The following is a 16,224-nucleotide window of genomic DNA, read 5'->3' on the forward strand; positions in this document are numbered from 1 at the left end:
GGACTACAGTGTTTTTCCTCCATCTCGCTAGTTTTTTTGGTGATTAATGCAAAGTGTATATTATGTAGAATTTAGACATCCTGAATGCCTGACTATAAGAAATTTTAGGAATCCCACTATGTATCAAAGACCATCGCTCTATAGAGATCATTCACAAACACTTCTCCAAATATTTTTTTGAGGGTTGAATACATTTTTCCAACTTTGTATTACTTAGAGACTATGGGGTCATTTACAAACAGATGTCACAGATTGCAGCTCAAAGGTGATTTGTGCTGCAATCTGCGAATTTTCCCCTTTTATACCTCTTACACCAGGTCTAAAAAAGGGGGCGTGGTGTGGGTAGGGGAAAAAGGGCAGGCTTGCCTACTCATCTCATTTATCATTTTCTACACCTGTTTTAGGCTAAATAATTATATAAATCTATGCCAGCAAGAGAGCTAGCATAGATTTAGACAGGCGCTGGATACGCCAAAGTTATGTAGTGGTCGGTGCCTCTACATAAATTCAGCGCATCCACCCCCAGCTAAAAGGTTATTAAGACCGGCATCTAAAACGCCGGTCTTAATAAATGACCCCCTATAATTTTAGTTGATATAGTATTCATCACAAATTGCAGAATCTCTGAAGATTTTCCTACACTGATTTGGGCCTTATGGTTTCCCGGCTATATTTAGCTTCACAACCAACCTCCAGATCCCAGATTTTAGTTTCTATTCAGGGTGTTCCAATAATATCTTAATCAACTAATATCCAGCATCTTCTGTACCATTTAGTTTCAGAAGATATTTATTATTCCATAATGGTGTAAACCCAAAAGACCACTAGATTAAATATATTTTACTCATCAGTCTCCATATTTCCATCATCAAGAAGAGAGGTGGGCACTTTTTTTTGTGGTTCTTGCTGAAATAAACTCATTTCCAGCTGTTGATAAATATTATATACACATTTTCCCCTGTCATCTCCACTAATAATTGGATCTTAAATCTAATAATTGGATCTTAAATCTATTACTCAGAAGCTTGTCCCATCCAGCTTAAAGGGGTTTTGTCACTTCAGTAAGTGGCATTTATTATGTAGAGAAAGTTAATACAAGCCACTTACTAATGTATTGTTATTAGGTATGAGCAAATCGACTTCGGATGAAACATCCGAAGTCGATTAGCATACAACTTAGTTCTAATGCTGTATGGAGCAGGAGCTCCGTACAGTATTAGAATGCATTGGCTCTGATGAGCCAAAGTTATTGCTTAGCTAAGTTTCGCGAGACTTTGCGCAATAACTTCATAAATTAATTTGTACTGTAAAAAAACATTTACCAAATTCGGGTTCGGTTCCAAGTTACCACTTGGAACCAAACCCAATACATTCTAATACTGTATGAAGCTCCTGTTCCATACAGCATTAGAACGAAGTTTTATGCTAATCGACTTTGGATGTTTCATCTGAAGTCGATTCGCTAATCCCAAATTATTATTACTCATATTGCTTCCTTTGCTGGCTGGATTCAGTTTTCCAGCAAATTAAACACTGCTCGTATCCATGGTTATGACCACCCTGTAATCCATCAGTGGTGCTCTTGCTTGCACACTATAGGAAAAAGCTCCAGCTTCTCTGGTGACCAGGACCGTGGGAGCTCACATAGGCTGGTGCTTTTCTTTTATAGTGTGCAAGCACGAGCACCACTGATGGATTGCAGGGTGGTCGTAACCATGGAAACGAGCGTGATGGAAAAACAAATTCAGCCAGCAAAGGAAGCAATATGGGTAATAACAATACATTAGTAAGTGGCTTATATTAACTTTCTCTAAATGATAAATGCTATTTGCTGAAGTGACAAAACCTCTTTAAACTTCAATTGATGAGCTAGAAAATAATCTGAGATCCAGAAGGGACAAGCCTCCATTTTTTAACTGGGAAAAATAGATATTCAAGTGGTAGCAGAGACATTTTAATTAATGCTATTCTCCCAGCAGTAATTTTTTCCACATGCAATATTCAGGTCTATATAATCCATGATTTTATTGCTGATCTTTAGCCCTAGATATCTATTCAGGAATATACTGATTCAAAGTATTTACAGGTATACAAGCCGATTCTATGACGGAATGCCTTTAGAGGCATTCCGTTATTCATTCCTTCATAATATAAGTCTATGGGATGCAAAACGGATCCATCCCATTTCCGTTATGCAGGGGAGCCCATAGACTTCTATTATGATGGAATGAATAACGGAATGCCTCTAAAGGCATTCCGTCATAGAATTGCATTATGGTTCGTGGTAATGGAATCTATAACGCAATTCTGCTTTTACCAGTAAACAAATCGCAAACGAATTTCATAAGTGGAAATTCGCTCATCTCTAGTAACAATGTTTTGAACTTTTGACTTTCAGGCTCCATATTTCACCATCCACTACAGCTTGGAACGTGAGACTACCATCATTTTATAGACAATCATCTTGGCCATTTCATACATAAATTGGATTTGCAACTATTTAGCATATGATTAGTTATGCAGATTCTTGTCATGTAACTGCATTTTACTGCTTTACTCCTGGTGGAGGAACAATCAATTTCTTCTTGTATACTACAAATTACAACCTGTTCCCTAATAGCTCAGTGTGTTATTAGGTTGATTCCCAAGGAGCAACTCTGAAGATTTCCCAAGAAAAGAGAAACCGCATCATCCAGCTCATAGAGTGGTATCTTGGCCAAGAAAATTGCCAATAAGCATCATGTGAGTACCAGGACAGTTGGAAGAATACGAATTTAAGTCTGTCCATCCATTCCAAAGCCAAGAGGTAGACGTCCAGGCAAAATATCGGACTCAACAAGTTTACTCATCACAAGGTCTATCAGTTCTGGCTCCACAAACACGGCAGTGGAGATGGCTCGTATGCTTCGTAATAATGAGATCATAGACATCCATGCAAGCACCGTGCGATGCGTATGACATAATGTAAGTCTGAAATGATGGCCTGAAAAAAGGTGAAGAAGCCTCGATTTCAATATCGTCATAAGAAGCATCAGCTTCGATTTTGCAAAAAAGTACTAACAGTGGACAGCAGAAGATTAGATGATTTGGAGAGATGAGACGAAAGTCAATAGACTGGGCTCTGATGGGTGCAAATAGTTCTGGAAGAAACAAGAGAAAAGGGGGCTAACAGATCGAGAAATTTAAGGAACTGTGCTATATGTGAGTATCCTACAAGACTAGTTACATTGTACACTCGAAATACTATGGGTATGAAAAGGACGACATAGTGTTCCAGCAGGACAACGACCTGAAGCATACGTCGAGACTGAGGAAGAAATGGTTCAATGACAATGAAGTAGAGTTGCTGGATTGACCCCCACAGTCCACAGACCAAAACCCAAACACTTGTGGGTAGAATTGAAGAAAAATCTGTATTCATACCCAAGTGTGCACCAATATTGAGAATGTGTAGAAGAGACCTGGGAACAGATTTTGGTCAAGACATGCTTGAATCTGATCAAGAGCATGGCCAGAAGGATTCGGGAAGTGTTGAAAGCCAAAGTGGATTTAAAAAATACTAACAAAATAATTTAAATTTTTAAGTCAAAAGTTCAAAACATTGTTACTCTTTTGCTCATCAGTGTATGTCCCTTAAAAAAGCATAACATTGTTGCCATAAAGTGATATTTTTTCTATTGCTCCTTTATACTTTCTTCTGATTCAACCTAATTATGTCAGCCAATGACTCCATTACCGATGAGAAAAGTAATGGGGACAACAGGCATCCCTGCCTAGTACCTCTTTGGATTAAAAAAAAACACTCTGATACTTGCCCATTTATCCATACTCATGCTTTTGGCCACAATACAACAACTTACTACCTACCTACTAAAATTAGAGCCAAATTCTAATGTCCTCATCACTTCCCACAGAAATGGCCATTCAACAGCATCAAATATTTTTGAGGCGTCCAATGGTAAGATTGTCCTCTCCCTGGGTTAAATGGCTCCACTTCCTGTACAATCTCCTCAGATTTTCTGAAGTTGTCCTCCCTGAAATAAGTTCACATTGATCACTATAGCCAACTTTGGATTGCAGTTTTAAAATGGTTTTCAAGTTACAAAATCAAATTTCGATGTTCTTCACCAAAATCTCACAAAACCCATACATTTGAATGCTGCACGGAGACGGGTCTCCGCACAGCATTCAAACGAAGTTTTGAACTAAGCGACTTCAGATCTATGAGCCGAAGCGTGCTTCGCTCAACACTAGTACCAATAAAAGAGTTACCTTATTTAACACTATGGCTAAAATCTTAGCCAATAACTTAATATAATTGTAAATCAGGAATATCGGTCTATATCATTCCCTAATCAGGGGATCCTTGTCTGGTTTCAAAATAACTGCCATCAGTGCTTCAGACATCGTTTCAGACAATCTTCCTTCTTAATATTGAATATTCCATTCCCACAATAATCGAAGTCCCATGCTTGTGTGTACTGTACATAAACCTCTATATGGATCCCAACCAAACCAGGGGGTTTCCCAAGGCCATTTTCTTCATGGTATCTTCGAGTTCTTCCAAATGAATAGGGCTTCCAACAATTCTAAATATTCAGAAATGTATCCTTTAAAGGGACCTTGTGATTTTTCCATTTTTGCGGTTTTGTTTTTCACTCCCCGCCTTCCCAGGCCATAACTTTTTTAATTTTTCCACGTAGCCTTATGAGGGCTTATTTTTCGCGGGACAAGTTGTACTTTCTAAAGGCACTATTTAATATTGAATATTATGTAGTGGGGAGCTGAAATAAAATTCCAAATGGTGTGGAATTGGAAAAAAAATGCAATTCTGCCACAGTTTATGTTTAATTAATTTATTTTTTACAGCGTTCCCTATACAATAAAATTGACCTGTTACCTTCATTGTCTAGGTCAGTACGATTACAACTAGAGATGAGTAAAGTTTTGAAATATTCAACAAAATTCAGCAGCTTAGGCTACTTTCACACCTGCGATAGGTGCGGATCCGTCTGGTATCTGCACAGATGGATCCGCACCTATAATGCAAACGATTGTATCCGTTCAGAACGGATCCGTTTGCATTATGAAGAACAAAGTCAAAACGGATCCGTCCTGACTTACATTGAAAGACAATGATGGACGGATCCGTTTTCAATTGCACCATATTGTGTCAGTGAAAACGGATCCACCCCCATTGACTTACATTGTAAGTCAGGACGGATCTGTTTGGCTCCGCATCGCCAGGCGGACACCAAACCACTGCAAGCAGCGTTTTGGTGTCCGCATCCAGAGCGGAATGGAGGCAGAACAGAGCCAAACTGATGCATTCTGAACGGATCCTTATCCATTCAGAATGCATTGGGGCTGAACTGATCCGTTTTGAACCGTTTGTGAGATCCCTGAAACGGATCTCACAAACGGAATTCAAAACGCCAATGTGAAAGTAGCCTTAGCCGAATTTTGACAAGAAATTTGATTAGTTATGAATTCATTTGTCACAAATCGCTATGTTAAAGCCCTATTCAGTGTATCAATCAACGGGATCTTTTTCAGTGGCTGCTTACACATAAGTGCACCCATCTAACAGCTGTTAAAAACACCAATACTCTAGTGCAATATGGCCTTTTGGGTTAAAAAAAAAAAATCACTCACCTAATCCATTTGCTAGTGCAGAGGCTGTCTACTGAGTGGAAAAGACCTACCGAAGGACCTGCGCTCAGCGAGATGATGTCACCGCGCGCTCCCAGCGTGATCATGTGGTGACGTCATCACAGACGCTCAGCGTGAAATGATCCAAAAAATGGCGAATTGGACTTTTTTTTTTTTGGCCATTTGCCTTGTGGGATAAAAATTTGTGTATTCTAAAGCTAAGGGCGTTTTTGCACACGACAATGTGTATTTTTTTGTTTGGTTATGGATTATTATTTTCAGGGAAGGGGGTGATTTGAACTTTTATATATATATATTTTTCTTTTTTTTTATATTCAATATTCAAAAAACTTTGTTGACTTTTTTTTTTAGCCATCATTTACAATATACCAATTCAGTGCTGCCACTTGCAGGCCTTTATTAGTACATTCTAGTAATATCTATCGGAGACTGCTTGAGGCTTCCGGCTATTACTATACCATAATAGGTTCACCAATCTAAGCTGATTGTAGCGCGCAGCTCCCATTTCTGGACCGCTCAGATGCCATGGTCACATTTGACCATGGCATCTGAGTGGTTAAATATATCCGATCAGCCATTTTCCGTGGGTTGAAACAGCAAAAACCTGGCGGCTATTTCTAAAGAAGCCAAGGGATTAAACCAGTGTCTGTATACCCTGCAACAGACAAGCCTTCCTTGCAACAGATGCCCAAAGACGCAGATCAAGCTGGGTCCCTCCTTCCCAATTCTGTTGAGAGAAAAGGGTTAAAGAAACAAGTTCTTACATACTTTCACAATGACTAGGCTAACTATAACTACCACAGGGTAAAATAACTCCCCAAAGAACAGTCTTTGGTGGAAATAAGGGAGTGGACTGACTAGTGCCCTGGCTGTACTGCACTAGTTGATCCAATTAGCTGTAGCCTGGGAGCATCAATCCTGGGTCTGCAACTCTGATTAAGAGTCCCTGCATAACAGACCCCAGGCCTTCCGCTGCTCAGATGTTTTGGAGTCCTTGTGGCAGGTCCAGGGTTGATCGTTGTTTATCACGAAACAATAAATTTCCCAATTGCAGGTTTGCCAGCATAGAGTCCTGGTAACACAAATGAGGGGCACAAAGAGGCTCAGGCTGGTTTGAGTCTATTTCTTGGGTAATGGTCTTCAATCATTGCAAAAAGGGTTGTTGCATAGGTGAGATGGTAGTATGGCCTGTCTGGGACCTGCCCAATCCGTTCTCAGTTTTTATTGTACCTCCCTTACTGGAGACTGTAGCAAAGGTGAGCTCACTGCACTGAGTAGTCTTTCTGACATCTTTCAGTACGTGGATTGGCCTCCGCACCACAGTGAGACGGCGGCTTCTGGAGTCAGGCAAACTCTTCTACTCCAGAGAGACTTTCTTCTTGGCCTGAAAGCCTTTGCCTTAGCAAAATAAATGAGAATTTAGCTAAAGCTCTCACATCTAGCGGAGTATGGGGCAGACACATCTTGCCCGCTCCTTTGCTGGGCGTTTTCTACGATTTGCTTCTCTTGAGAAACGGAGCTTCGGCACATGTGATGCAGATCCAACATGGGTGAGTAACCACTTCTGTGTTGGTGGGCAATGAATGGAGCATTTCTGGGCCTTGGTAGCAGCAGTGGCAAGTGTGAAACACCCATAAGGAGTCTTGTTAACACAATTTGGCAGTAGCTTCCACTGAATTCTCTCCAGCAAGGCAATAAAGCCTCTTTTAGGGTCCACACTGCAATTAGGCGAACGATAGGCACAGATGCACAATCATGTCTGTGATGCCAATTTCATACAGTGAGACCCTGATGAGTCGGCGCAGCGGACAGGAGTGGTAGTGGCCCTGATGAGATGTTATATCGCAGTGTATTCTCTCAGGCTGTTGCTCCCAGGGGATTGATGCAGTGGAAACATGGTTTGAAGAATCAGGCCAGAAGTAAAAGTTTAAAAGTCTGAGGCCAGCAGTATTTGATGCAAAGCTCTGGCCTAGATATTTTAAGTTTAAGTGATGGGTGTCCGAACTGTATTTTCCTCACCTCCAGAGGGATCTGTAAAGCTTTGGTTTGTGGGTTACTCTGACTAAACACACTGTAGCTTCTAAGATGGAAGTAGTCTTGGTTCTGTGAATCTCTCTGGAAAAGTAGTATCACAGGAGAACTGGATAAGGTCCCTTGTAGAAGGAGATCTGTAACATCCTGAAGTATGTCACTAAACCTCTGTTCCCCTGCTTCATAATGTTAGGTATATGCATAATGTCATCTGGTATAAGTTTGCATCATTTTACCCATAATGTGCATTTTGCAGGCCTGTTGCATTATATTTATGCTGTAATATCCATGTACACCAGCAGGTGGCAGCAGTATATAGCAGAACCAAACCAGTTAGTATATCTAGACTGGAATAGACCATTCCAGGCTAGCTTCCCCCTATCTGAGGAGGAGTGGAAAGTTCCCACATCCTACTTCAGAGGGAGGACAGAAAGTTCTAGCAGTGTACCAGACACCCCCTGTTGGGGTAGGCTGTGTGAATAGGAGCTCCCAGAAACAGGGACCCCAACTAAGGATCCAAGCCTCTGCTGAGGCCCAAGATCAACCTTCCCAGCCTGAGTCCCTTACCTCAGCTGGTAGACCAGGGAAGCAGCCAACTTCAGAACTATCAGATCTCCAGGAAGCCACCATCATACCCTGCGAGCAGTCCTGTAAGTACAGATTCCAGAACAAGCAGAAGATAAGTACCTCCATAGCTAGTCAGGCCCAAACCAAGCAGAACATAGACAGAGCAGAAGACAGATACCTGCCAGATTCTTAAAGGCGTATGTACTAGATGCAGAATATAAATATAATTCCTGCCACATATTGCCAACACCTGCTGGGATCCTAGACTCAAGCTGTAACATTGTATGGATCAAGAGCTGCATATATAATACCATCAAGTAAAGACAAGTTGGACCCTCTTTTCTGTGTGGAATTCCATCATTCCTCCATTACTCCTATCTACAGCGCTCATTTTGTTGCATGTGAGCCAGGATACAGGAGTCCAGCCATACTACAGGTAGGAGACACCGTTGACACAATACAGAGACAATATCCCCCTCTGGCATTCCTAACCTAGTACATGAGCTATACCATCTTAAAGGGCCCTTCTAAAGTACCTGCGCAAGCTGCAACTGGCGTCACAAACTTATTTACACCTAAATCTGACCCACTGCATAGCAGCCCCAACTGACCCAGTGTCCTGCTCATTGCATCAGGTGGCGTCACGAACAGGATCGGATTGTATTGTGTGTCCGTCCCTAACAACAGAACCGCATCTAATTGTGCGCAAAAACGGACTTAAAATCGCATGTTTCACAGTATTAGCAAGGCTGAAGATTGTACCAAAAATCGCTAGAAAAAGTGACTTTCTTACTTGTTTTGCTGTGCCAAGACAGCGCTGCCCGTGCGCTGCAGCACTTGAAGAGTTAATTCGATATTGTGGAGATTCGCCATATTCGTTTCAAGATGGCGCTGCATCTTCATGCTTAAAGACAAAGAAACCAAGAAACGCCCTCCCAGGAGCGCGAAAATGCTGTCTACGCCCTTCAGAAGCGGGAAAAAATAGCGACACCCCTTCAAGAAAGGCGCGAAGATGTCGAATACGCCCCTTCAGGAGCGGGAAAAATGGAGAACGCCCTCTATGGACTTGTCACTGACCTAGCCAGAGGTGATAAAAGCTCCACCCTCTGCGCCCCTCCTTTAGTACTGGCAATCAGTGTATGCCGGACAGCAGCGAGAATGGCGTACCCGCGTCCAAAGTGGAACCAGATGGCCATCGATGGAGAGGATGTCTATCCTGACCAGCCATTGGAGATCCGAGTCTCCCAACTTATGCAGAGACGCGGCCCAACGACTCTGGATGCCAGACCGGAGGCTGTGGATACCCCCGCACATCAGAGCCCCGCCGCATCTACCCTGGACGACCTACCGGAGATGCCAGAGAGGATGTCCGATAAAGTCCCGATTCCTCCTATCGGTGTTCCGGTCCTGGTGATCGAATATCAGGAGGCTGTGGATCCCTCCGCTCTCTCGGGAACCCCCCGCAGACGGCGACGCACCTACCCAGATGGAAGTGGACGTCGAGTCATCCACCGCAGGGGCCGTCGCTGATATCACCAGCATCCAGTCTGCGGCGCAGATGAAGAAGGAGCTGCAGGAATGTGACCAGAAGGCACCAAAACCGGCCGCCCGGCCGCGACAGCAGGTAGGAGCTACCCCGCTCCCTGAGGCCCAGGCCCGGTCCGTGTCCGCTCCACTGCCACGTCCAGAGACCCCAGCACCGCCCATCAATCTCAGGCCTATCAAGCCACAGCCACCTACTGGTGCGGTGGAGGCGGCTGGAGATTCCACTCCACCGCCCAGCTATAGCCAACTAAGTAGCCTCAACCCAGAAGTACCCCACGAAATAACCGCCTTTGCCTAGACGGCCTGGGAATACAAGTCGGCTGTAGAAGAGTGGGTGAAGGAAGTCCTTGATTGCCCCCAATCCGGAGACCCCGTCCTGACCCGACGTACCGGCACCGTCCTATGGTTTTCTGTGGAGCGCGGTGTGGGATTCCTCCAGGATAACCACTCCGGCACTGAGGTATTTGTAGGCCGCAGGTCAGTAAAACGCCACTACTTGCCCCAAGAAAGGCACAACTTATACATTGGGGATCAAGTCGAGTATACTCCCATGCGGTCCATGCAAGGACTGTTTGCGGCTGGAGTCACCCTGCTGCAGTAACCGCTCTCCCCTGCCATCACCCTAGAGACCTGGCAGGAGGATCCAGGCTCTGCGGCCAGGACCAGATGTCTGCAAGAGACCCCAGACGGCCGGCTGGTTTTCAAAGAAAAGGCGCAACCAGCCCCTGCACCTCTCATACCTGACCTATCGCCGCCACCAACCCTGAGGGTAGGACAGATAAATAATTCAGTCTTGACCTTCAACCCTAAGGTGCAGCCATATTTCCTGCCATCCTATATGCTTCCCTGGAAGCAGCCACAACAGCCACAGTCCAATGTTCCAGCTCTCCCTGCACCAATGCAGCCAGAAGTTCTGCCCCTTCCTGCACTGGCTGTGGATCCCGGTCTGCAGCAAGCAACAGCTACATTCTCCAGGTTGGCTGTGCAGCCAATACCTACCGTCACCGGTAGAGGGCGCTGGCGCAACACCACCTTCAGCTACCAGCAGAGGCAGGAGTTACCTCTCATGCATTTTAGCAGCTCGAGCAGTGATGAGGAGCTGGACACCTACTTGTAAGGTGTCTCCCCTAAAGAAAAACCAACAAGTGACATTGTTTGGGAGCCACGCCATGGACTGATTACCTGATGGGTGAGGACCTGTTGGCATTGTTTGTGTCTTTTAACCCGTTTTGTTCCAGGTTGCCATTGTTTGTCCTCATCCAGATGGTCATGTCAGTAAGGACTCCCCCCATCAGCACTTAACCCCTTCACCTCCAAGTTAACAGTTTTATCCCCTTTCTCAGGTTACTTGATAGCCTGTTGCTGCTATTAACTTTTAACCCTTTGGATTACAATTGACTTTTGCCCTGTGGATTGCAAAGGACTTTTCTACAACTTTAAGCACTTCCAGGAATGCGGACTCGAGTTATTGTTGAGCCTATCCTTGCACTTACAAAATTTGCACTACTTTTATATCAAATGTTTGCAACATAAAAGCTTGCATATAATTGCCATGCTATTTAATAATTTATGCCCTTGTAACCAGTTTACAAATTTTATGGAACGTTAAAGTATCCTGCCCATTGTGTGTATTATCCTTCCAGGTGCCACAATGTTAATTTATGCACTTTTCAAAATGATTGCACTTACCATTGCACTTAACAAAAATTGTAACAACTTACTTAAGTGTGCCTTTTTTACAGCTCTTGTTTTCTCCCCCCTTATACGGACTGTCATTATACGGACGTTGCACACCCATGGCCTACACCCGGTGATATATACCCATAGGTACCCAGGGTAGGACCAAATGGTAAGTCCTGACAGGTCTAGTAGTTACACAGGTACCCCTGCTTCTTCGGGAATCGTTAGAAGCCCTAGGCTGCTCCTTCCCATTTGTTTTATGTTCCGGATTGTTCCCATCCGGAGGTGTATCATTTCCAGGAGATCCATGGGAACGTACTGCACTCCTCCTGTGACTTGCCAAAAGATACGGAGACGATAAATACCTCCCCTTCTGAGTGTTTGCCTAAGGTAAGGCGCCTTAAACCTTAGAGCCATATATATTCTAGCTTCCTCATAGACATCATAGTGATCGTGCTATAAGCCAAATTTCTTCAGGCTATGATGCAGGGAAGGGAATACAAGATAAAGCCACCCTTCTATTTGCGGGCTTTGCATTACATAATGGTGGGATTACGGAGTAAAGACACCCCCATGCTCTCTTTGATGTTATGGCCAGAACATACAAAGTCAGTCAGCGATGCATGCTTTGTGCAGTTATAGGTTACCTGGTTATACCAAGATAAGGAAACTGTGTGTTGGACACCTTATGCTAGCGGGCAGGAACCTCGAGGAAACCGTTATATGTTTTGTCTTTGTATGTCATTTCTATGTATATTCACGCAGCACTTTGTATTTATTGGGTACCCAGAGCTGATTCCTTCACCCTCCTAAGCATACGCCGAGGACGGCTTCACTTAAAGTAACGGGGTATGTAACATCCTGAAGTATGTCACTAAACTTCTGTTCCCCTGCTTCATAATGTTAGGTATATGCATAATGTCATCTGGTATAAGTTTGCATCATTTTACCCATAATGTGCATTTTCCAGGCCTGTTGCATTGTATTTATGCTGATATATCCATGTACACCAGAAGGTGGCAGCAGTATGTAGCAGAACCAAGCCAGTTAGTATATCTAGACTGGAATAGACCATTCCAGGCTAGCTTCCCCCTATCTGAGGAGGAGTGGAATGTTCCCACATCCTACTTCAGAGGGAGGACAGAAAGTTCTAGCAGTGTACCAGCCACCCCCTGTTGGGGTAGGCTGTGTGAATAGGAGCTCCCAGAAACAGGGACCCCAACTAAGGATCCAAGCCTCTGCTGAGGCCCAAGATCAACCTTCCCAGCCTGAGTCCTTACCTCAGCTGGTAGACCAAGGAAGCAGCCAACTTCAGAACTATCAGATCTCCAGGAAGCCACCATCATACCCTGTGAGCAGTCCTGTAAGTACAGATTCCAGAACAAGCAGAAGATAAGTACCTCCATAGCTAGTCAGGCCCAAACCAAGCAGAACATAGACAGATCAGAAGACAGATACCTGCCAGATTCTTAAAGGCGTATGTACTAGATGCAGAATATAAATATAATTCCTGCCACATATTGCCAACACCTGCTGGGATCCTAGACTCAAGCTGTAACATTGTATGGATCAAGAGCTGCATATATAATACCATCAAGTAAAGACAAGTTGGACCCTCTTTTCTGTGTGGAATTCCATCATTCCTCCATTACTCCTATCTACAGCACTCATTTTGTTGCATGTGAGCCAGGATACAGGAGTCCAGCCGTACTACAGGTAGGAGACACCGTTGACACAATACAGAGACAATATCCTCCTCTGGCATTCCTAACCTAGCCTAAAGGGCCCTTCTACAGTACCTGCGCAAGCTGCAACTGGCGTCACAAACATATTTACACCTAAATCTGACCCACTGCATAGCATGTCCTGCTCATTGCAGATCTAACATGTGTTTCTTTCCGCCACTGTCTGGACTAACACTTCTCCTCCTGACAGGAAGTAGCCCACTCCTACCAAGAGGGGAGGAACAGGGTTATTAACCCTCTCCCTGCCAACCATACTTCTGATGCTGGTGTATTGGGCATAACAGGGCAAAAACATAATATTAACAATACATAACATGGCAAAGCAATTGAAGATACCCCCAGGTCTGGGTACGGCACATGGATTGCACATCCATATGCTATGCATTTATCTAATGCTTCTCAGCATAATGTATAAATAGTACATGAGGTACTTTGCATACTTTTTGATCAACATACATAATCCTACTCACCATGTCAAGGTAACCACTTTTGATTGGGTCCCTAATCTACAGTACAATGACACAGCGCCACACAGCAGACACTGCCACCGCAACACAGCACCTGCAGGCAGTGCAAACTAACAGCACCCATGCTGTGTCTGTTAAGCCTCTCTCGCACTGGGCTGCACCAAACTATAGCCACAGTACCATGGCAACAGGAGAAACCATGCAACACTACCCCATATGAACAGATACAGGAACAGCCTGTCAGATCAGTTTAATGGAGGTGTGAATCTACCTGTAGAGTAAATTCTTACTTGGTTTTAGTGACCACATTGAGAGTCACAAGAAGTTTAAACTCTTAACAGCATGGGTGCTTTCAGGTGCTGTGTTGCGGTAGTCGCCATGTGGGGCTGCACCATTGTAGTTTATAGACACACATTTAAGAGTTTACCTTGACTTGGTGAGTGGGCTTATGCAATTTTATCCAAAAAGTAAGCAAAGTACCTCATGTACTATTTATACATTATGCTGAGAATCATTAGATCAATGCATAGCATGGGGATGTGCGGTCCATGTTTTTTTTCTTTTTGTCAAAATATTACATTGCTACTTTTTTTTTTTTTGTGTCAGCACTTCTCCTACCTGTTCAAATGTTTTTAATTAGCAGGTGACTGCACATGGGTTATTCCCTACTTGGTTTCAGTTAGCTTCTCAGACCACATTGAGAGGCGAGTTTTTGAGATCTGTTCAAATGGGGCAGTGCTGCATGGCTCCTGCTGTTGCCTGCAGGTGCAGAGTTGCGGTTGTGGAGGCAGTGGTCGCTGTACCTGTGGGTTGGTGTGGCCCAGTGTCATGGGAGGCTTAGCCAACAGCATGGGTGTTGTTGGGCTGCTGGGTTTCGCTGCCTGCAGGTGCTGTGTTGTGGACGGAGTGGTCGCCTTGTGGCACTGCACCATTGTAGATTAGGAACACACACAAGAGGAGGTTACCGTGACATGGTGAGTGGGCTTGTGCATCTTGATTAAAAAGTATGCAAAGTACCTAATGCACTGTAATAAATTATACTGAGAAGCATTAGATCAATGAATAGCATGTGGATGTGCGATCCATGCTTTTTCTTTTTTTCAGAGTAACAAAATATACAGTGATGCATATAGTGCAAGATAGGTCCATCAACAGATGTAATAAAGTGTGACAAAAGGGCTGAAATTCACTATATAACAAACGTGTCTACACTCAAATCCAATATTATATAAATAGCATAGATCTTACCACTTGCAGTCTCCCAGTATCCCCACATCCTCATTGTGCCAGTCTGTTGTGTGATCTAATAGGTTTATCTAATTTAAGAAAACAGTACTAAGTACGCTCAAGTCAACCAAGTGTGGTCATAATTTCTGAGCATGTTCAGTAAGCCACATGGGACCACCACCATCATCTTTCTTAAGGCCTAATGCCCAAAACATACAAAAAGTGGCAAAGATCACACTACAGATGGCCACAGAATATAATTGTGCCACCAAGGTGAGTTTTAATAATGGATATGAAAAGTTCTACTACCGAAAAAAAGCACTATATTACTGAATAATTTTATATTTCAAACCTTTGAATATGAGTACCTGTGGCATAACATAATTATGATGGGTCCCCAAATGTTTGATAGGTGCAGGTTTCACCTCAGGGTCTAGCACCTGTCTCAAGAACAGGGCCGTATCTTGCTACACTGTAAATGGTGTAATTGGCTGCAAATGCATGACCCTCTATTTTCACTTCTATAGTTCTGAAAATAGTCAAGCACGCATAGTCAGTTACTTTCACAATTAACATAGAATTTAATGGAAAGAGCCACAAATGCGTGGCCAGCTCTCTATTCACAACAATGTAGGACGGGGTTCTACTCGGGGACCCTACCAGACATTTATGTTATAAATGTGGATATACCATAAATGTCCAGCAAGGTATACCCCCTTAATTGTAAACTTAAGACAGGTCATCAATATCAGATCAGGAAGGAGGGAAGGTGTGCCTCCTGGCACCCCTGTTGATCAACTGTTTGAAGATGCAGTGATGCTAGTGCGAGCAGCATATCCTCATCCTCATCAGTATTTACCTGCACATCTCCTAGATCAGGGATCAGCAACCTTCGGCACTCCAGCTGTTGTGAAACTACAATTCCCAGCATGCCCCACTCATTTCTATGAGAGTTCTGAGAAGAGCAGAGCAAGTATGCATGCTGGGAGTTGTAGTTTCACAACACCTGGAGTGCCGGAGGTTGCCTACCCCTGTCCTAGATTGTAGTGCAGTGTAATTACAGCTGTTCTTCTCATTCACTTCAATGGGACAGGAAGCTGTAATTACACTGCACCGTCTCTACAATCTAGACGGCATACAGGTAGACATTGAACAGGACACAGATCCATGGTCTCTTCAAACAGCTGATTGGTTTTGGGCTCTGGGAGTCATGCCACTGCCTATCTGATATCGATGACCTATCTTGTGGATAGGTCAGCAAGATCATGGCATTGCACAATCCCTTTGAC

The 16,224-nt window shown here is 43.8% G+C and overlaps 1 protein-coding gene across 1 annotated transcript in view; it reads left to right on the forward strand.

The window, feature by feature from the left end:
* RECK (reversion inducing cysteine rich protein with kazal motifs) overlaps positions 1–16,224 on the forward strand; it is a 1,014,637-nt gene that overhangs the window by 558,666 nt on the left and 439,747 nt on the right. The gene's annotated exons all lie outside the window — the stretch shown is intronic.

Source organism: Bufo bufo, chromosome 5 (genome assembly GCF_905171765.1).
Source record: "Bufo bufo chromosome 5, aBufBuf1.1, whole genome shotgun sequence".
NCBI lineage: Eukaryota > Metazoa > Chordata > Amphibia > Anura > Bufonidae > Bufo > Bufo bufo.